The 15767-nt window shown below is 39.7% G+C and overlaps 1 non-coding gene across 1 annotated transcript; it reads left to right on the top strand.

Moving 5' to 3' along the window:
- Positions 1-14554: 14554 nt before the first annotated feature.
- LOC120004702 lies at positions 14555-14661 on the top strand. The gene has a single exon (XR_005469618.1). It is a non-coding gene; the product is annotated as a small nucleolar RNA R71 (small nucleolar RNA).
- Positions 14662-15767: the final 1106 nt, after the last annotated feature.

Genomic DNA, 15767 nt, shown 5'->3' with positions numbered 1-15767 from the left:
TATATCAATCTCACTTGAACATTTCAAATTGCTTGCCACAAAGTCACCGAAAACACTAAAGTGGCAAAAGATGGCCTAGCCTCTAAAATGGTGAAATTGGCATCAATGCACTGTTGTGGGCATTCTAGAATGCACAAGACGTATAGCATGCAATGACATGTGAAACAAGATAACGTTGCCTTTGGAACGTAAGAACTTTGAAGTTTGGAAAAAAATGGTGACAAGGCATGCCATAGCCCACAAAACGTGGAAAATGGCTCCAAGGCGTGCCATGGCCGTTGGAACGTGAGAACTTTGAAGTTCTGAAAAAATGACACCAAGGCATGCCATAGCCGTTGGAACGTGATAACTTTGAAAATTTTGAAGATAGAAAAAATTTGTGCCTAGAAGGCATGCCAAGGTCGTTGAAACGTCCAATATGGCACCGAGGCATGCCAAAGTCGTTGGAACGTGAGAACTTTCAATGTTAGAAAAAATGGTTCCAAGGCATTCCATAGCCGTTGGAACATCCAAAATGGCACTAGGACATGCCAACGCCGTTTGGAACGTGATAACTTCAAAAATTTTGAAGATCGAAAAAATTTGTGCCTAGAAGGCATGCCATAGCCCACAATGACACCAAGGCATGCCAAATTCGTTGGAACGTGAGAACTCCCAACACGCGTGTTGCAAGCTTTACGTTGGATGAGAGTTTTGCCCTGATGGGATGAGAAATGGGGGTGACTACGCTTTTTTAGAAATCCATGTCTCCTACTACTAGTATGAGAAACGGATTTAAGGCATATATATGGGGGGTACTGCGGTTAACCGTTATACCCCCATGCGCGGTAATTGGTCTCGCACGTCGACGGGATGAGAAATGGGCGGGATTACGCTTTTTGAGAAAGTGATGTCTCCTATTGCCAGTTTAAGAAACGGACTTAAGACATATATATAGGGGGTACTGAGGTTAACCTTCGGAGCCCTATGCGCGCTAGTTGGTCGTGCAAGCAGACGGGATGAGAAATGGACGGGACTACGCTTTTTGAGAAATTGATGTCTCTTACTACCAATTTGAGAAACGAACTTAAGACATATATATAGGGGGTACTGGGGTTAACCTTCGGACCCCCGCGCACGCTAGGTGCTCGCGCGCGCTGACGGGATGAGAAATGGGCAGGACTACGCTTTTTTAGAAATTGATATCGCATACTGTCAGTTTGAGAAACGAACTTAAGACATATATATAGGGGGTACTGAGGTTAACCTTCGGACCCCCGCACGCGCTAGGTGATCGCGTGCGCTGACTGGAGAAGAAATAGGGGGGACTATACTTTTTGAGAAATTGATGTCTGCTACTACCAGTTTGGAAAACGGACTTAAGACATATATATAGGGGGTAGCCCAATGGGTCAAATGACCTCCCCTCCTATATGGGACGTGGGCTTCTGTTAGGGGTGTTTGGCATGGACTACAGCCTATATAGAACCCCACATGGGATTCGAAAGGTCGAAAACCGAAGCTGTGGATGCTTGGCAAGGATGCCCTTGTCGAGCGCCCATGTGTGGGAATCGGAATTTCCCTGGATTGGTCATGTCTTGTACAATGACCGGATTGGATACGTGGGCATTGGTGTAGGCATCCTATGCAAATCGCTCGCCATCTTGATATGCTCAAGAGTGCTTGGCTTGGCCTTTCAGCTAGGGGCGTTTGGCTTGGGTAATTCAGCCTTGCACTCCTTATCAGAATCGAAAGTGGGCTCTTTGCAAAGATGCCCTTGCCTAGTGCCCACACGTGGGAATCAGAATTTCACTGGATAGGTCGTTTCTCGCACAATGAGCTGATTAGATGCATGGGAATTGGTGTGGGCATCCTAGCCAAATTGCTCGCTGTCTTGATTCGCTCACGAGTGCTGAGCATGGCCTTTCAGCTTGGGGTGCTTGGCTTGGGCAACTGAGTCATGCACTTCTCGTCGGAATTGAAACATGGTTGGCCGGTGATGACGTACCAAGCCTAGAGCTGCGAGCAATTGTTTGCTTGGGAAACCAAGTCAAGCGATGTGAGTGGTTGTTAGGCAAAGGAAACCAAGGAGCTAGCTTTCCTAGTGGGAAACAATCGTGTCTATCGTCTCGTGTGTGGCTTCTCTAAGTTATTCTCAGGTTTGTGATTCCACTTCTTGCGGATGGCCTCGTGGAGCTATGCGCATGTATGTACAACATGTTAGTTGTGTTTTGGTTGTGTTTGTTGGCAGGCTCCATTCTTGTGGACCAAACTGTCTACGCTCAACCACTTTTCAATCATGGCCCAAGCATATGTGATGTGCATATTATTATACACCTTTTTGCTTGTGTGTTTAGGTTGAATTGACGTTTTGTTTATCGAAATAAGATCGGATTTTGCATAAATTATATTTTATGTGCTTTTTCAGCTCTTTACGCTCAATAGCTGCTCAACCCATGCTCAAGCGTAGATGTCAATATTGGCCAGCAACTAGCACTCAACAGATGCTCAACAGGCATTCAACGGCTGCTCAATAGAATAAAATCCGAGAATTAGAAGTTTGACTTGTTTTAGGAGTTTACTTTGAGGTTTAAGTTCTTTTTATTATTGAAGGAAACCCTAGGAGGTTGGGGAGAGTTTCAAACATATATAAATACCTCATTACAAGTCAAGAAGGGGAGATCTTTGGAGGTTGACGGTAGAGAAAGAAGAAGAAGGGATTTCGGCAATCGGGTTCCATCATTCTTGTGTTTTCTTTCCTAGATTTCCATGGATTCTATTAGTTTTATTTTCATATGTTTTGTCACCTAAGTAGCTAAACCTTTTACAAAGGGGACGATGTAGCCTCTTTGATTGTGCTTAATGAATTTGGTTTGATTAATTATTAGTTTCTTTTTGCTATGTCAAGTGTTGATTGTTGTGCTTCATTGATGATTGAACCGTGATGCTTAGCTACCATCTAGGTTTGATTATTCTGATGCAATTCGTAGTAGACGCCATGCTCGGATTGGGAATAGCTTCTTACAATTTAACACCATGACTGCCTAGACATAGACGTCATATGCTAGGATTCATGTGATCGCTACATAAGTTGCCACAGATCCAATTGCGATCTTGTTTGTTAAACTAGTCTAGACGCAATGGATAGTTGCAAATTAAGAATAGACGTAGTAAGTTAGACGCCACGACTACTACATGAATCAGGGGACTTGGTCTCTGACATACATGAAGAAATTGATAATTGACAACTAAAGGATTGAAGTACAATAAAGATGGTGAAATCGGAACCCTAGCTCACCCATTTATTTGTTCTTTGCATGCTTCTTATAATTTTCTCTTATAATTTTATAATTTTTCAATCATAAATAATATTTTCTTTTTATTCGGTGATGTCTATAGTAAATTTTGGAATTAGGATAGATTAATACTCAATCCTCGTGGATTCGACACTCGTATTTGCTAAGCTATACTACCATTGATTTGTGCACTTGCGAGTAATAAACTGAGTTTTGAATCACTATAATTTAGTGGTTCGAAATCTCACATCAAGTTTTTGACGCCGTTGCCAGGGATTGAAATTATTAGTTTGTTTCTAATTTCAATATTTTCTTAGTATTGCGGAATTTTATTTGATATGTTTTCACCAGTGAAAAATATGGATGCAACAAATGCTGAAAAAGACTGTGTCGAAGCGCTGGTGAGTCATTGGTTGAAAACTCGTTACATGGGTCAATTAGAAAGCTTAAGGGGGTAAAGCATTGCACAAGTCACGGAAAAAAAATTGTTTGCTTTCAAAATAAATAAATAAACAACCCGGTGTGCTTACTTGTTTTTGCTAATGATTTTCGATATGCTATGATTGTGTTCATGCTGAGTTGTTATTGAAATCCTTATACAAGTGTTATTTAACATTCCATAAGCACGTTGGATATAATTAAGTTTGCGAATGAATGCTTGTATTGGAAAATATTGCCTTGATGCTTGGTTTGTTGGTGTGAATTTGAAAGCAATATTGTATTCGCATGTCTCTATTAGTGGAATAACTTGGCATTGTGGTGTCACATAATGTTTGTGGATATCATTCTGGTAAGCCCTCATGAGACTATAACTCGTCCACTAGGGATACCTAAGGGTTTAAAGGCTTGTGTCACATGCTAAGTGCCACCGTAATTCCTGCGACAGTGAGTTAGTTTGTATTTTAGTTTCCCTCTTTGTTGTTTTTTACTCGAGGACAAGCAAAAAGATAAGTGTGGGGATATTTGATGTGCATATTATTATACACCTTTTTGCTTGTGTTTTTAGGTTGAATTGACGTTTTGTCTGACTAAATAAGATCGGATTTTGCATAAATTATATTTTATGTGCTTTTTCAGCTCTTTACGCTCAATAGCTGCTCAATATTGTGCTTAATGAATTTGGTTTGATTAATTATTAGTTTCTTTTTGCCATGCCAATGTTGATTGTTGTGCTTAATTGATGATTGAATCGTGATGCTTAGCTACCATCTACGTTTGATTATTCTGATGCAATTTGTAGTACATGCCATGCTCGGATTGGGAATAGCTTCTTACAATTTAATACCATGACTGCCTAGACATAGACGTCATATGCTAAGATTCATGTGATCGCTACATAAGTTGCCATAGATCCAATTGTGTTCTTGTTTGTTAAACTAGTCTAGACGCCATGGATAGTTGCAAATTAAGAATAGACGTAGTAAGTTAGACGCCTGACTACTACATGAATCAGGGGACTTGGTCTTTGACATACATGAAGAAATTGATAACTGACAACTAAAGGATTTAAGTACAATAAAGATGGTGAAATCGGAACCCTAGCTCACCCATTTATTTGCTCTTTGCATGCTTCTTATAATTTTCTCTTTTAATTTTATAATTTTTCAATCATAAATAATCTTTTGTTTTATTCGGTGATGTCTATAGTGAATTTTGGAATTAGGATAGATTAATACTCAATCCTCGTGGATTCAACACTCGTATTTGCTAAGCTATACTACCATTGATTCGTGCACTTGCGAGCAATAAACTGAGTTTTGAATCGCTATAATTTAGTGGTTCAAAATCTCACATCAATATGCGTCTTGTGGCAAGTCGCTTGTTCCTGTGTTGCATACCTGTCCCGATGGTATTCGATGGCCTCGTTGCTTGTTTTCATCTCGGGCCCTTTTTGGGCATGGGATGAACTAGTTGGCACTTTGCATGTTCCTTTGTAAGGCATTGGCTTATGACTCTACCCATGCTTGGTTGCTTGACCCTCGGATGCTGAAAATTAAGTGGGCAAAGGGTTGAAAATCCCTTTTGATAAGACCGAGCCTAGCGCTCGTCACTCGAATCGAAAGACGGTGTGGCTTACCTTGGCATTCTTGAACCATGGGTTCTCCTAATGTCCATGCGTTGTCCCAGTCGTCCCGAGGAAAGCTACCTGGTTGATCCTGCCAGTAGTCATATGCTTGTCTTAAAGATTAAGCCATGCATGTCTAAGTATGAACTAATTCAGACTGTGAAACTACGAATGGCTCATTAAATCAGTTATAGTTTGTTTGATGGTATCTACTACTTGGATAACCGTAGTAATTTTAGAGCTAATGCGTGCAACAAACCCTGACTTCTGGAAGAGATGCATTTATTGGATTAAAAATCAACGCGGGCTCTGCCTATTGCTCTGCTGATTCATGATAACTTGACGGATCGCACGGCCATCGTGCGGACGACGCATCATTCAAATTTCTGCCCTATCAACATTCGATGGTAGGATAGAGGCCTACCATGGTATTGATAGGTAACGGAGAATTAGGGTTCGATTCCGGAGAGGAAGCCTAAGAAACAGCTACCACATCCAAGAAAGGCAGTAGGCGTGCAAATTACCCAATCCTGACACGAGGAGCTAGTGACAATAAATAACCATACTGGGCTCAATGATTCTGGCAATTGGAATGAGTGCAATCTAAATTCCTTAACAAGGATCCATTGGAGGGCAAGTCTGGTGCCAACAGCCGTGGTAATTCCAGCTCCAATAGCGTATATTTAAGTTGTTGCAGTTAAAAAGCACGTAGTTGAATCTAGGGATGGGTTGAGCGATCCGCCTTTGGTGTGCACCTTTCTTCCTGTTCCTATTGCCGGCGATACGCTCCTGGCCTTAATTGGCCGGGTCATTCCTCCAACGCTGTTACTTTGAAGAAATTAGAGTGCTCAAAGCAAGCCTACGCTCTAGATACATTAGCATGGGATAACATCACAGGATTTCGATCCTATTATGTTGGCCTTCGGGATCGGAGTAATGATTAACAGGGACAGTCGGGGGCATTCGTATTTCATAGTCAAAGGTGAAATTCTTGGAATTATGAAAGGTGAACAATTACAAAGCATTTGGCAAGGATGTTTTCATTAATCAAAAATGAAAGTTGGATGCTCGAAGACAATCAGATACCATCCTAGTCTCAACCATAAACAATGTCGACCAGGGATCAGCGGATGTTGCTTTTAGGACTTCGCTGGCACCTTATGAGAAATCAAAGTTTTTGGGTTTCAGCGGGAGTATGGTCGCAAGGCTAAAACTTAAAGGAATTGACGGAAGGGCACCACCAGGAGTGGAGCCTATGGCTTAATTTGACTCAACACGGGAAAACTTACCAGGTTCAGACATAGTAAGGATTGACAGACTGAGAGCTCTTTCTTTTTTTTTTTGATCAAAATGGAAGTATATATTAAAGATCAAAAAGTGAAACAAAATTGGAGAATCCAGAAAGTTTTTAAGTTTGAGAGCTCTTTCTTTTTTGAACAAAATATAAGTATGTATTGAAGATCAAAAAGTGAAACAAAACTGGAAAGTCTAGAGAGTTTATATACAAAAGCCAGCAAACCCTGACATGCCAGGGGAACAAACTGGGAGCAAGCACCCAGACAGACAAGCTAAGCTAAGAAACAAGACTCAGCAAAGAAAACCAAGAAGAGGTTAACCAAAACACCAATAAACAACCTGGTTTCTGAATTGATCTCCCTAACCAAACCAAAAACTCCAAAATGAGAAAGACAGGTGGAACTAGAGAAGCCCACACCAGAAACCCTCCACTGACCATCCAGAAACCAGCAGAGTCAAGAAAGGACTTAAGGATATCCAACAACCAAAAGAGCCAGAGAAGAGACCAAGTAGCCAACTGCAAATCATCAATCTTTACTGCATAGTGACTTGGATAACCCAAGAAGGACAACAGCTGCTCCAACTTCCCCTCTAGAACCAACCAGCAAAGCCAAAGCCAGGAGCAAACAGACCAACTCCAGGAACCCCCAGTAATGCCAATATCATCAATAGCAACCAACCCCAGCTCCATTAGCAAGTTGCACCCAAATCTAGCAGCACCAGCCACAACACTAGAGCACCATAGACCAGCCACCATACCCAAATAGAGCATATTCAACAACAAGCTCTACCAGAACCCCCATAGAAGCACAGCATTAGCACAGAACCAGAGAACCATCAAGACAAACCAGCACAGAAACCTGGTTTCTAGATTAACCTCTAAGCCCAAACAACAACCATGACAAACAAACCCAGAGCAACCACAATCAAACTAGTCAACCCAACAACAAGGCTCCACCAACACAACCATAACCTAGGAAAACCAGAATCAAGCTGGACCACCAAAAAGGATAGAAACCTAGTCCAGACTAGAATCTATAAGCTAAGAAACAACCACCAGACCCATCTCCAAACTAGCTGATCATCATACCAGAACCAGATCCCAAAAAGGATAGCTACCAACCAATCAAACTCCTGAAGGAATGGAGGAATCCTTGACATGGAAAAACATGATAGTATAAAACAAGAAACCTATGAACCAAAAGGTCAACTGAATTACAAGTTTTCTCAAAGATTCTTTTGTTCCTCTCCTGCCAGATCAAATACACAACCAGATCAAGAGAAACCCTCTTCATTCTAGCAACAGAGACATTCCGTCCATTCTTCAACCCTCTAATGGCACTATTCAGAGTTACCATTCTTCTATTTATTCCCAGCCAGCATTTGATCCTTCTCCAAAAGTCTGAGGTCCAACTACAATTGAAGAATAAATGCATATAGGACTCCTCTTCTTGCCTACAAAAAATACAGAAAGTATATGTAGGAACAAATCTCAGTCTATCCCTTGTTCTCAACCTCCCTAACACAGCAAGCCAAAGAATAAAGCTATATCTAGGCAAGGACCATGATTCCCACACCACTTTAACCCAGCTAACTATAGGCCTTTTAACCTTGAGATAATCATAGGCACATCTAGAGAACATATGAGCTCCATTTTGCCAACTTTGAAGAAGACTTATAGCTTGACTAAACCCTCCATAATCCTGCACCAGCTGGTTTTTCAGATAAAACATGGCCTTCCACAGAGGAGAAGAATTCCTTTGTAGTCCAGCATGCCAGATAGGAAGTTGCATCAGATAATAATGATGCACCCATTGTATCCATAGAGAATCAGCTTTGATATGAAAATTCCATAATTGCTTGGCAATGAAACTAATGTTCCTCGCCCTGAGGTCCATTATCCCTAAACCCCCTTCCTCCCTAGGCAAGCAGATCTTAACCCAAGCAACAGGAACAAAAGTTCTCTTCAAGGCACTTCCTCCCCACAAAAATTTTGTACACAAACAGGTAATCTGATTAATAACCTGCTTTGGCCAAGGAAAGATATTAACCCAAATTGAACCATTCCTTGCAGGACAGACTTCAGAAGCTCCAGTCTACCAGCATAAGATAGATGCTTCCCCAACCAACTTTGAATAGTCATCTCCAGCTTTTCCAGTAGAGGGGAGAACTGACTTGCCAGAAGTCTATGAGGACTGAGAGGAACCCCCAAGTACCTAAAAGGAAAGGTACCCTCAGTAAAACCAGTATCTTGAAGAATTCTTTGCTTGACATTATCACCAACTCCCCCAAAATAAATGGAGGACTTATCAGCATTTATTTCCAGGCCAAAAACACTACTGAAGATCAACAACTGTTGATGCAGAATATGAATAGAAGACCTATCACCCCAGGCAACCAGAAGAATATTATTTGCAAAGGCCGGATGAGTAATTTTATGGTCGAGGCACTTAGGATGATATTTGAACTCAAGATTTGTAGAGGCAAGATTTAGCAGTCTAGTAAAGTACTCCATGCAAGCAATAAAAAGGTAAGGAGAAAAAGGATCACCTTGCCTTATACCACTTTTGCCATGAAAGAAGCCAAACAGATCTCCATTTACAGCCATAGAGAAAGAAGTTGTCTCCACACACTTCATAATAAGATGAACAAACTGTCTTAGGAAACCAAGCATCAAAAGCAGCTACCTAATAAAAGGCCATTGAATAGAGTCAACGCCTTCCTGAAGTCAATCTTAATGAGACATCTAGGAGAGGATCTCTTCCTGCCATAGTCCCTGAGAAATTCTTGAACTAGGTTAATATTGTCAGCCATGTTTCTCCCTCTCAAGAAAGCATTCTGAGCAGGACAAATAATACTTTGCAGAGCCTTTGCTAATCTAACAGCAAGAATTTTAGAGATGACCTTGTAAGTAACATTACAGCAAGAGATATGTCTAAAATCTGTCACAGAATTCACATTAGCAGATTTAGGAATCAAAGCAATCAAAGCATGATTAATTTGTTTCAACAGATCACCATAAACAAAAAAATCCTTCACAGCAGCACAAAAATCATTACCAACAATATCCTAAGACTTCTTGAAAAAAACAGAGGAGTAGCCATCAGGCCCAGGAGCCTTATCATTCGCAATAGAAAAAAGACCATCCTTAATATCCTCAGCAGTGACAGGAGCCAGAAGCAAATTATGAGAATCTTCATCAAGACAAGGCCCACTCTGCACAACATTCAAATCCATAGGAAGAGTTGGCTTAGATGTTCCCAGAAGACACTGATAGTACTTGACAAATTCCCCCCCCCCCCAACTTCATCAATAGAGTTAGTAAGATTACCATTATCACAAAGAATAGCAGAAATAAAATTCCTTCTATGACTCTTATTCATCATAGCATGAAAGAACACAAGGAAACTAAATATGGGAACACCATGAACCAAGAACAAGAACAAAGAGAAAAGCTAGAGACAATAACAAGAACAAAAGCTAGAGAATGTGGCTCTCCAATTCGTGTCTCTTCTACTGCCATGCCTCCCTTTTATAATAACTCAATGCTTCCTTCAATTAATGCCAAAATTCAAGTCCAATTCCTTGTATGACGCGGTCTCCTTGTTTCCTTCTTTCTTGCCAAAATATTTCCTTCAAAGTCCTTCACACCAAAACTTCCTTTTGCCTTCCTCGTCTCACGTTTCTTTTCTTCTTACTGTCAAGAGTTGGCCCCACATCTTTCACTCTTCAAAATCTTCCAAGATTCACTTTCCTTGAACTTTCTTTGTCTGCGTTAATTTGCGTACGACTTGCTTGCCTTTGGTCTCTTCTAATTGCTTCCTTTAATCACACAAACCGGCCTTCCTTTTGTAAAGCTTCTTTTGTTCTTTTATTTATTTCCTTTAACTTGTCTCAATTCTCTTCATGTGTAGGAAACCATGACTTTCATTATATATTTTTTCTTTCTTTAATTTCTTCTTCTTTCTTGCTTGTGCTCCACGTACTCGTCTTCCCTCTTTTATTTCCTTCCAATTTTGTTGGACTCTGATGGCAACAAGAATTAACCTACAAACCAAACCAAAGATAAATTATGTAATATTCATGCTCATTTCAATAAATAGACACAAAAATAAGTGTAAAGTGAGGTATAAAAATATATAAAATATCATACGATCAAATACCCCCACACTTAGCTTTTGCTCGTCCTCGAGTAAAACAAAAAGATAAAAAAAAAAAAAAAAAAAGAAACCTAACTCACTTTCGCAGGAACCGAGGTGGCACTCAGCATGTGACACAAGCCCTTTAACCCCTAGGTGTCCCTAGTGGACGAGTTATAGTCTCGTGAGGGTTTATCGGAACGATACCCACAAACATTTTAACTCGTCCTTCCAATCACGCTCAAGCACTAAACGTGTCTTATAAACTAGTCATTAGCTAAAGAATTTCACAAAGAATCATACTCGAATATATATATAATTTGAATTAGGCCAACATCAACACAACATATCTCAATCGAAATAGTGCACAACTCAATTTCAACTTCTCACAAGGAATACTCTCAAGATTCACTCAATTTAGTGGGAGTAAAGTATTTACACTCAATTAATCTCATGAAAACAGTCCTACCATATGCTTGCTTGTCCACCCATTCGACACTATTAAAAACATGTAACTTCATGAATCAAGAGGCCTTTATTCAAGGTTGTAATGGGGCCAAGGGTGAAGGTAAAAAGAAAAAGTGATATAGGAAATCACAAAATTTATAAAGAACTAGTAAAGCACCAAGATTAGGGCATATATCATTTTGTCAGCCCAATATTCATTCTCAATATTCAATACTCCACCAATTCTTCACAACTTCAAGATTTCTTCCACTATGCACATAAACTTCTTTTTCTTTTCTTTTCTTTTCTCTTTTTTTCAAAACAATGTCGAATCATACTAAATATTTTTTTTCTTTTTCTTTTTCGACACATTAGTGCACATGTGTTCGACATCACCTTTATTTTCAACCAAATAACATCCCAAAATAAACAAGAACTCCCCCACACTTAATTCTTTCATCATCAAACTCAACATACTTGAATACCATCAACACTAAAAAAAAACTCATAGCATGCTCCACTAATCCCTTGGAATTAGGTAAATAATTGTTTTTCGGGTTAAAGGGTCAAGTAGATAAGTTTCATGAATAAAAAGGCTTCTTTAGGCTCAAAGGGCTTCCTAGTGGATAAATACATTATGATATAGGCAATTTGACTATGGTGGTATCATCCTAATGCCTCAATCATATTCATGTCATCACATGTATCAATATAGTCTCAAAAAGGTTTAAAGCAAGTTCTAGAGAACATATAATCATGAGAGCACACAAGAAAGAAATTGGATTGATATGCATAATGTATCAATCATATAGGCTCAAAACTCACAAGGGTAATTATGCAAGTCTATATCAAGTATAAACATACTTCTTTCTCAATCAACATATCATGCTGACATTGCCCATGAAAATTGTAATTCAAACTCAATTCTAGTGAAAATTCTCTTTACTAACAAACTAATTTTAGACCTAAGCAATTTATGTCTCATCATAACATTGGAAGGAACTAAATTTTTTTTCCTTCAAAACAAGCTATTCTCACCCCCACACTTGAATTATGCAATGTCCTCAGTGCATAGGATAATGTGAAAAATAGTTTAAGAAAAAGTCCTCAGTTAGAGCGACACAACCTGACTGCGAAAAATCCGGAAAGTAATTCCCGCGTAGAATTCTGCACTGCACAGCTGTCGTAAAATCATCAATTTCTCCTGCATCAGACCTCGGATGGACAAACCGTAAAATTCTGCAGAAACTAGACATCAGTATCTTTCTGTACATATATGACTTGCATTATGGTTCATCCTGAGTTGCTCCCAGAAAATTGTTGCAATCCAGCGCTTTGGCATAACTTTTTCTTTCTGCATTTGATGCACAAATAGCAATTCAATTCAGCGTGGGATGAGTGCTCTTCTATAATGAACTAAAATAATATACAATAAAAGGAACGAATTTACCGGGTGGGTTGCCTCCCACCAAGCGCTTTATTTAACGTCTAGGTGAGACATAACTCTTCAATTAGTTAAATTAGTGAACTTGGAAGCCCACTTTCAGTTCATTGGGTTGTAGCAATCGCCTTCCTCTAGCCACACCCAGTTCAACATCCAAAGTATGCCTTTCGTTACTCAGAGTTGTAAGAGCAGTCGATTCCTCAAAAGGATATGAATATCCTTTTTCCCTTTTTTCGAAAATAACTTCTTGCAAAATATTAGCTTGTAGCGCTTTCACAATGGAGGGGAACAACATGTTAGTTGATAAAGGAAGGGACTCAAAGGTGGGAGTATGCTTACCTCTCTCGTATGGAATGACTCTAAATACATTCACAAACTCAAGCTCAGTTGTATGTCCTTTTTCCACGAACTCTTCTTTAATTGTAAGCACCTTCTCCATCAATTTCTCACCTTGTGCTACCTTGGGCTTGACGGTCACTGTTTCTTCATTATTTGTCATTGTTAGCGTACCTTTGTACACATAAATTGTCATCCTTGCAGTCTTCATGAATGGTCACCCCAAAATCAACGGAAGCTCTTCTCCATGACCTTGGCAATCCCGCATATCAAGTACTAGAAAGTCAACTGGAAAAATCAGTCCATGTACCTCAACCAAAACATCTTCTAGTACTCCCTTAGGATATTGAATAGATCGATCAGCCAATTGGATGCCCACGGAGGTCTCTTTGAGCGCTCCTACATTCAAAGATTCAAAAACAGAAAGAGACATTAGATTAATTGATGAGAAAGAGACATTAGATTAATTGATGCACCCAAATCCAATAAAGCATGTTCAAAATTTTTATTGGCTATGCAACAAGGTATAGTGAAACTCTCTGGATCCTTAAGCTTTGGTGGCAACTTCTTTTGTGATATGGCACTACACTCTTCAGTCAGTTTCACCGCCTTATCCTCATCGAACTTTTTCTTCTTTTCTTGCACAACAGAAGGTTCCACGTCCGTCTTCGGGATTGTCATTTGCAATGATGACACTTCTTTATTTTTCCTAAGACGCCCTGGAAACGGAATTGGAGGGACATAAGGTCTCACAGGTGGGGTAGGCTTGTCAGGGTCAGGCAACCCATACATGATTGCATGACGTGACTGCTGAAACGGCTGCTCTTTTGCTTCAACTTTCTACTCTTCCAACTTTGTAGCAACTCGGCTTTGTTGCTCACCACAAAGTGTGATAGCCATGGCATGCTCCCTATTATTCGGATTTATCTCAGTTTGGCTTGGAAACTTTCCAGCCTCCCTTTGACTCAATGCTTCAGCGATTTGACCCACTTGTGCCTTCAGTTTCTGATGGTTAATTGCCAACTGTCGCACCATATCCTCTAATGTAGTGGTAGGTGGATTGGCTTGATTCTGGGTGTTCTTCCAAGAAAAGTTTGGATGTGCCCGAAAACCTGGATTATAGGAGTTAGAGTAGGGATCAAACCTTGGATTCTGATTATAGGAGTTCATCATATTTGCTTGCTCTTGCACAAACTCTGGGAAATCCACTCCTTGAGGGCATGTACTGGTGGCATGGCCAGGAACATGACATATGGCACATAGCTCTTGTTGAATTGTACGCCCATTCATTGCTAGAAGCATGTGCAACTTACTAGCAATAGCGTCAACCTGTGATCTTGGTGCAAAAATATCAAAATTACTAAGTTCATAAACACCAGCTCGCTTACCTCGCATCTCTGAATGTTGGGTCTCAACTGCTAGATTATCAAACAAAGTTTGACATTCTGCTGGAGTCTTATTCTTGATAGATCCCCTGCGTAATTATTGACTGCAACCTTACTAGGAACTGTCAGTGCTTTATAAAAAATGCTCATCAACACTAATAAAGGCAAAGCATGATGGGGACACTGAGTTAACAAATTATTAAATCTCTCTCATGCCTCAGAAAATGACTCATCAAGTTGTTGTTCAAATTGCATGATCTTATCCTAAGAGCATCAATTTTTTGAGTTGAGAAAAAATTTTCTAAAAATTTATTTAAATTTTTTACCTCGGTCCGTGTCACCAGTAAACCCGGCCTCAAGCCATTAAGTCATGTCCTTGCTTTGTCCTTCATAGTGTAAGGGAAGATCTTCAACCTCAAGTGCTCCTCAGTAACCCCTGTGGACAAAGACATGCTAGAAACCATATTAAAAATTTCACGAATGTGACTAAGTGGATCTTCCGAACTTAGACCATGAAAAAAAGGCATCATGTTAAAGTGTGTAGTATTAAGCTCGTAGTTCCTAGCTGCCGTCGGGAGTGTGATGCATGATGGAGATTTCGGAATGGTGGGGATGTCAAAATCACCCATCGTTTCGGCTTTCACAACCACTGCCCATTGCTTACAACCTGAAAAATAAAAAAAATTAAAAAGAAAGCTAAGTACACAATTAAATTAAAACTAGTCCCAGGCAATGGCGCCAAAAACTTGATGTAATATTTCTCACAAGTGCACAAGAGTCTATGAATAGTACAATGTATGCAAGTACGAGGTCGATCCCACGGAGACTAGTTGATCTAATTAATGTACTTAACTTGATGAATGATTGAGATTTGAGAAAAAAGGAAGAATGATTGATGTAAATAAAACAAAATAAAAACAAAGAAATAAAGTTCAGATTTTGTATCCAATAAGAGACGAATACTAGGGCAATGATTTCACCTAGTAATCATATCACAAGCATCCAATTAACAAACACACAATTGTGGTTTCGATTCAAGGGTTGATTCTTTCTTAAATATGTTGTTTCGTTCATTCGCGGTGCCAACAATATTATTAACAACGGATTAATCCTGTTCGGTTTGCAGTTTTTAATACAAGGCTAACAACTCATTACGATCTACAGAACTATAACAACCAATCAATCCCCTAAACCTTGTTCATGGCAGTCGAAAATTGATTTCCTTAATTTCAGTTCCACTAAGACACGTGAATTCGGTTTGTTCCTTAGTCCTAGCTAGATGAATCTAATTGAGCATTCAATTGGTGGCCAATCAACCAAACAAACAATAGATTATAAGCGTAGCAAAGATTCTGCATTCAATTAATTGAAGTACTTGCA

The sequence above is a fragment of the Tripterygium wilfordii genome, chromosome 8, assembly GCF_013401445.1.
Source record: "Tripterygium wilfordii isolate XIE 37 chromosome 8, ASM1340144v1, whole genome shotgun sequence".
Taxonomy (NCBI): Eukaryota; Viridiplantae; Streptophyta; class Magnoliopsida; order Celastrales; family Celastraceae; genus Tripterygium; species Tripterygium wilfordii.
This window is presented reverse-complemented; position numbering and strand designations above follow the sequence as displayed.